The 5,664-nt window shown below is 53.8% G+C and overlaps 1 long non-coding RNA gene across 1 annotated transcript; it reads right to left on the minus strand.

Annotated features, from left to right (window-relative positions):
• Positions 1-468: 468 nt before the first annotated feature.
• On the minus strand, positions 469-2,934 carry LOC149121124 (uncharacterized). Its single transcript, XR_016224003.1, has 3 exons — positions 2,798-2,934; positions 1,600-1,704; positions 469-1,495 (listed from the first exon to the last, which is right to left on the minus strand). It is a non-coding gene; the product is annotated as an uncharacterized LOC149121124 (long non-coding RNA).
• Positions 2,935-5,664: the final 2,730 nt, after the last annotated feature.

A 5,664-nucleotide genomic window follows, 5' to 3' on the forward strand; every position in this document is an offset into this window, starting at 1 on the left:
CCCGGACGGAATTCTGGTTTTCTTGGTTTCAGCCCCTGGTTGTTGTGGGCATTCGGGAAGTGAATCAGAAGATGGAAGATCTCTCTGTGCCTATTTGCATTTCAAATAAAATGAAATTAAATTTAAAAAAAAATCACGAGACCAGCGCTGTGACATAGTGCTTGTAGCCACTGCCTGCTTGGCCCACCGCTAAACAGGAAAATCTCTTGGGGGCTCTTGGAGGTGGGAGCCAGCCCGGGCCTCCTCCTGCCTCATCCCCTCTCTGAAGCTTCTTCGCCTTCCCCCAGACTCGACCCCAGCTTCCTGAAGCCACCACGATGGAGGCGTACGGGTTCCGCCTTCTGCATGTCTTCCACGCTCCTTGGTGTTAGCTTCCGCGGGCCAGGATACCAGGGGTCTGTCCCTCAGGAATGTGATGGTCTCCAGCCAGTTGTCCATTACTGTAAACAAGTGCCTGGGGCTGATAGCTTTACAAAGACAAGAGGTTTATTTAGCTCACAGCTCTGGAAATCGAAGGGCCTGGCACCGGCACCAGCTCGGCTGGTGGATGGCAGGAACCTGTGCGAGAGGGGGAGCGCGCGGCACCAGGCAGGAAGCCGACGAGGGGTCCGGGGTCAGGCTCTGGCTTTTCTGACAGCTCACTCTCGCGAGAGCTGCCTCGGGGAACCACTAAAGCTGCAGCAACCTCTTCGATGACCTGGGGGCCTCAGACCTGCCCAGCTCCAACACACCCACCCTGAGGACCAGGCTCCAGGCTCCCAACACACAGAGCTCTAGGGGACACGCCCTCCAGACCAGAGCAGTGATGTCTGTCCTGCTCCTTCCACTGACAAGGAGAGGCCAGAGGGAGCTGGTGCTGTTGTGTCGTGCATAAAGCCACCACCTGCAGTGCCACCATCCGACATGGGCACGAGTTCAAGTCCCGGCTGCTCCACTTCCCATCCAGCTCTCTACTATGTCCTGGGATAGCAGTGGAAGATGGCCCAAGTGCTTGGGCCCCTGCACCCACATGGGAGACCTGGAAGAAGCTCCTGGCTCCTGGCTTCAGATCGTCTCAGCTCTGGCCATTGCAGCCATTTGAGGAGTGAACCAGCAGCTGGAAGACTTCTCTCTCTGTAACTCCCTGTCTGTCTATAACTATGCCTCTCAAGTAAATAAATAAATCTTTTTTAAAATAATGTAATTAAAATGTAAAATTTGGGGCCAGCGCTGTGGTTCAGCAGGTTATGCCCTGGCCTGAAGCGCCACCATTCCATATAGGCGCTGGTTCTAGTCCCGGCTGCTCCTCTTCCGATCAGCTCTCTGCCATGGCCTGGGAAAGCGATAGAAGATGGCTCAAGTCCTTGTTCCCCTGCACCAGCGTGGGAGACCTGGGAGAAGCTCCTGGCTCCTGGCTTCGGAGCGGCGCAGCTGCAGCCATTGCGGCCATCTGGGGCGTGAACCAGCGGATGGAAGACCTTTCTCTCTGTGTCTCTACCTCTCTCTGTAACTCTGCCTGTCAAATAAATAAAATAAATCTTTAAAAAATGTAGAATTCATTGACTTTTAGCATATTTACCACGCTGTACAATGACCACAATTTTTGAACATTTTGCTCACCAAAAAGAAACCCTGTACCCTCAGCACGCATTCCTTGTTCCTCCAGATCCCCACCAGGCAGACACTGATCTCCGTCTCTCGGGATGTGCCAATTCTGGACAGTCCCTACAAATGGAATTATACAATAAGTGATCTCTTGTGCTGGTTTCTTTCATGTAGCATCGTATTCTTAAGGATCATCTTTATCATAATATATATCAGTATCTCATTCTATTATTTTTATTTATTTGACAGGTAAATTACAGACAGTGAGAGAGAGAGAGACAGAGAGAGAGAGAGAGAGAGAGAGACAGAAAGGTCTTCCTTCTGTTGGTTCACTCCCTAGATGGCTGCAACAGCTGGCGCTGCGCGATCCGAAGCCAGGAGCCAGGTGCTTCCTCCTGGAATCCCATATGGGTGCAGGGCCCAAGGACCTGGGCCATCCTCCACTGTCTTCCTGGGCCACAGCAGAGAGCTGGACTGGAAGAGGAGCAGCCGGGACTAGAACCCGGCGCCCATATGGGATGTCGGTGCCGCAGGCGGAGGATTAACCAAATGAGCCACTGCACCGGCCCCTCATTCTTTCTTTTAAAATTTATCTATTTGAAAGGCATAGGGTGGCACCGCAGCTCAATAGGCTAATCCTCCGCCTGCAGTGGCGGCACACCAGGTTCTAGTCCCGGTCGGGGTGCCGGATTCTGTCCCGGTTGCCCCTCTTCCAGGCCAGCTCTCTGCTGTGGCCAGGGAGTGCAGTGGAGGACGGCCCAAGTGCTTGGGCCCTGCACCCCATGGGAGACCAGGAGAAGTACCTGGCTCCTGGCTTCAAATCAGCGCGATGCGCCAGCCGCGGCAGCCATTGGAGGGTGAACCAACTGCAAAAGGAAGACCTTTCTCTCTGTCTCTCTCTCTCAAGGTCCACTCTGCCTGTCAAAAAAGAAAAAAAAAAAAAAAGAAAGAAAGAAAGAAAGAGCAGCAGAGAGACAGGGAGATGGAGAGACCTTCTGTCAGCTGGTTCACTCCCCAAATGCCTGAACCAGACTGAAACTCGGGGCAGAGGTGGCAGGGCGGGGTGACTGACACTCCCAGGTGGGAGGTAGGTACCCCCGCGCCACAACCCCCACTCCTGCCTTTACGCCTTCTCACTTTTTTTCAGTTAGCGCAGACCAGCAAGCACGGAAGGCCCTCCCCGGGTGAGAGTGTGCACCTGCGCGGTTCTCACCTGGCGGTGGCGCCAGGGCACTGGAGCCGCTGGTGCTGCAGACACGGGGAGGAAGTCTTCTGCATTTTCACCTCTCTGCCCACCCTCCTCAGGGGACTTTTCCTGATCGCTTGCCCCTGCGGGCTGCAGGCTCCCCCCAGCCTGTGTCAGCCTCAGCTGCTCGTCGGCCGACGTCACGATCGCGTCAGCGCGAGAGTTCACCTCCGGCTGCGCGGAGTGCTTTCCGTCTTCATTTTTGTCTTATTTTGAAAGTTTGCAGTTATCCCCCCGCGCCCACGGAAGACTGTGGAACAATAAGAAGAGAAGAAGTTACCGTACAGTGTGGGGGAACTGTTAGACGTGTTCAGTCTTCAAGGGCACCACTGTCGGCCTGGGGAACGTTCCGGCAGTGGGTGAGAAGCCCATGGAACTTCTCAGGCCTTTGGCCCAGTGTTACCAGTTTTGGGTCTATACCCTGAGGAAATAACTCAAAAAAATGTAATTTGTGCAAAGATGTTCATGTGCTGCTATTTATAATCGTGAAGAACTGGAAATAATCCAGATGCCGAGAAGGGGCTGTGACTCAGCGGCCGATGGTGTAGTTACAGAAGGAAACACCGGGCCATGGGCTTCAGCGACACCGAGGTAGCCCAGGCAGGCTCCAGGAAACTTGCAGATTCGATTATTTGAAATGACCAAAAACAACAAAAACACCACCACCAAATGGAAAGTTTGCAGCTCTGTTAAATGTGCACACATGGCTGAGGGCGTGGGCAGGGCGGGTGCAGCCGCCTCCCCTGTAAAGCGGCTTTCAAACTGCAGTGACTACTGCCGCCTTTTCCAGGCCGGGTCCTGGGAGCCGGGACATTGATTTGAGCATAGAAAATAAACATCCGTTACGTTAGGAGTCAGCCAATGCGCTTCGTTTTCTTTTTACAGATGTATTTATTTATTTGAAAGGCAGGGTGACAGAGAGAGGGAAACAGAGGGGGGAGAGGGAGACAGAGAGAGATCTGCCATCCACTGGTTCATTCCCTGAATGTCTGCAATGGGCAGGGCTGGACCAGGCCAAAGCCAGGATCTTCTTGTGGGTCTTCCACGTGGGTGCAGGGGCCCAAGCACTTGGGCTAGCCTCTGCTGCTTTCCCAGGCCATTAGCAGGGAGCTGGATTGGAAGTGGAACAGCCGGGACTTGAACCAGCACCCCTATGGGATGCTGGTGTCACAGACAGCAATTTTTTTTAAAAATTTTAATTAATTTATTTGTTATTATTTTTTGACAGGCAGAGTGGACAGTAAGAGAGAGACACAGAGAGAAAGGTCTTCCTTTGCCGTTGGTTCACCCTCCAATGGCCACCGCGGCCGGCGCGCTGCAGCCGGCGCACCGCGCTGATCCGGTGGCAGGAGCCAGGAGCCAGGTGCTTTTCCTGGTCTCCCATGGGGTGCAGGGCCCAAGCACCTGGGCCATCCTCCACTGCACTCCCTGGCCACAGCAGAGGGCTGGCCTGGAAGAGGGGCAACCGGGACAGAATCCGGCGCCCCGAGCGGGACTAGAACCCGGTGTGCCGGCACCGCTAGGCGGAGGATTAGCCTAGTGAGCCGCGGCGCCAGCCACACAGACAGCAATTTAACCTTCTATGCCACTACGCCAACCCCTGAGTTTTTCTCCGAACAACATCATGAGAAGGCTAAGTGGCCTGGGTTAACTTGGACGGTAAAACACAGTCAAGTTAGGACCTTTTTCATCAGAAAGAAGAGAAATCTTAGCAGAGGTTAGCACCAGCAGGGTCCAAGCTGGTTTTGTAACGATGACACAGCAGAGCAGTAGCTATTTGGCCTCTCCTGCCCTCTCCAAGGATGTCAGTTTGTTTTAACTACGTTCTTTGTTTGTTCATATGAGAATGTGTTTTGTTTCCCTTATTCCTCTCCCTGGTGATTTAACTACAATGTTAAGCCTATCCAGGGCCTTGGGGTGGGGGAGGGAAGAAGTGTATCCCCTAATTGACAATAGTGGCTGTCTGCCAGGCCCCGCCCACTTGACCCCAGTTGTCGGTCAAACTCTTAGTCGGTCTACACATCTCATCGTGGGTTTAATGCTGTCTACGTCTGTGGGTAACTAACACGTTCAGCCTCAGGGGCTGTACAACACACCTGGAGCAAGCGTGCTTTAGCCTATATGAGCCCAGATGCCACGGCTCCCATTGCTTTAACAGATGGTTCTGGGTCTGGCATGCAGAGGGACAGATCTGCCACTCGAGATGGAGCTGGGGGGCGGGGGGGTTGGTTGACGCTGACTTGGAAAACAGTCTCTGAAGGAAAATTCTCTCGGGTGATTGTGGCTGCTCTCCTCCGTGACTCACTGCAGGGTCTCGGGACCCCAGCACTCTGGACGTTTTGGGCTGGATGATTATTGTCAGGGGCTGTGCATTGTCGGGTGTGAAGTGGCATCTCTGGTCCCTACCCACCAGAGGCCGGCAGCATTGCCTCCTGCTGTGACAACCCGAACACCTCCAGACGTTGCCCAGTGTGGCCTGGGAGGCAAATGTCAGCGGGAAACCACTGGTTTTCTAGCTACTCGGTGTGGCGATGATGGTCCTCGCGTGGTTTTGTGAGACACTGAACTTCAGCACCTTTGCTCCAAGCTCCCCCCGCCCCAGGCTCAGCCCAAAGGAAGCCCTGCAGAACCCTTCCCTCTGATACAGGACGCAGGTGTTCCAACTGCCAGGCCGAGTGCCAGCCCCCAAGAAGCAATCTTGAACTTTTGGGAGAAAAGAGCCCAAAAGGAGCAAAGAATCCTTCAGATCTTGTCTTTTTTGTTTGAACACGTTGAGTTCAGCCACCAGCTGGAGGAGGAATTAACTTATCAGTCTGATGGAGTCATTATGTTTG

The sequence above is a fragment of the Oryctolagus cuniculus genome, chromosome 17, assembly GCF_051225735.1.
Source record: "Oryctolagus cuniculus isolate XC-2025 breed Fujian yellow rabbit chromosome 17, ASM5122573v1, whole genome shotgun sequence".
NCBI lineage: Eukaryota > Metazoa > Chordata > Mammalia > Lagomorpha > Leporidae > Oryctolagus > Oryctolagus cuniculus.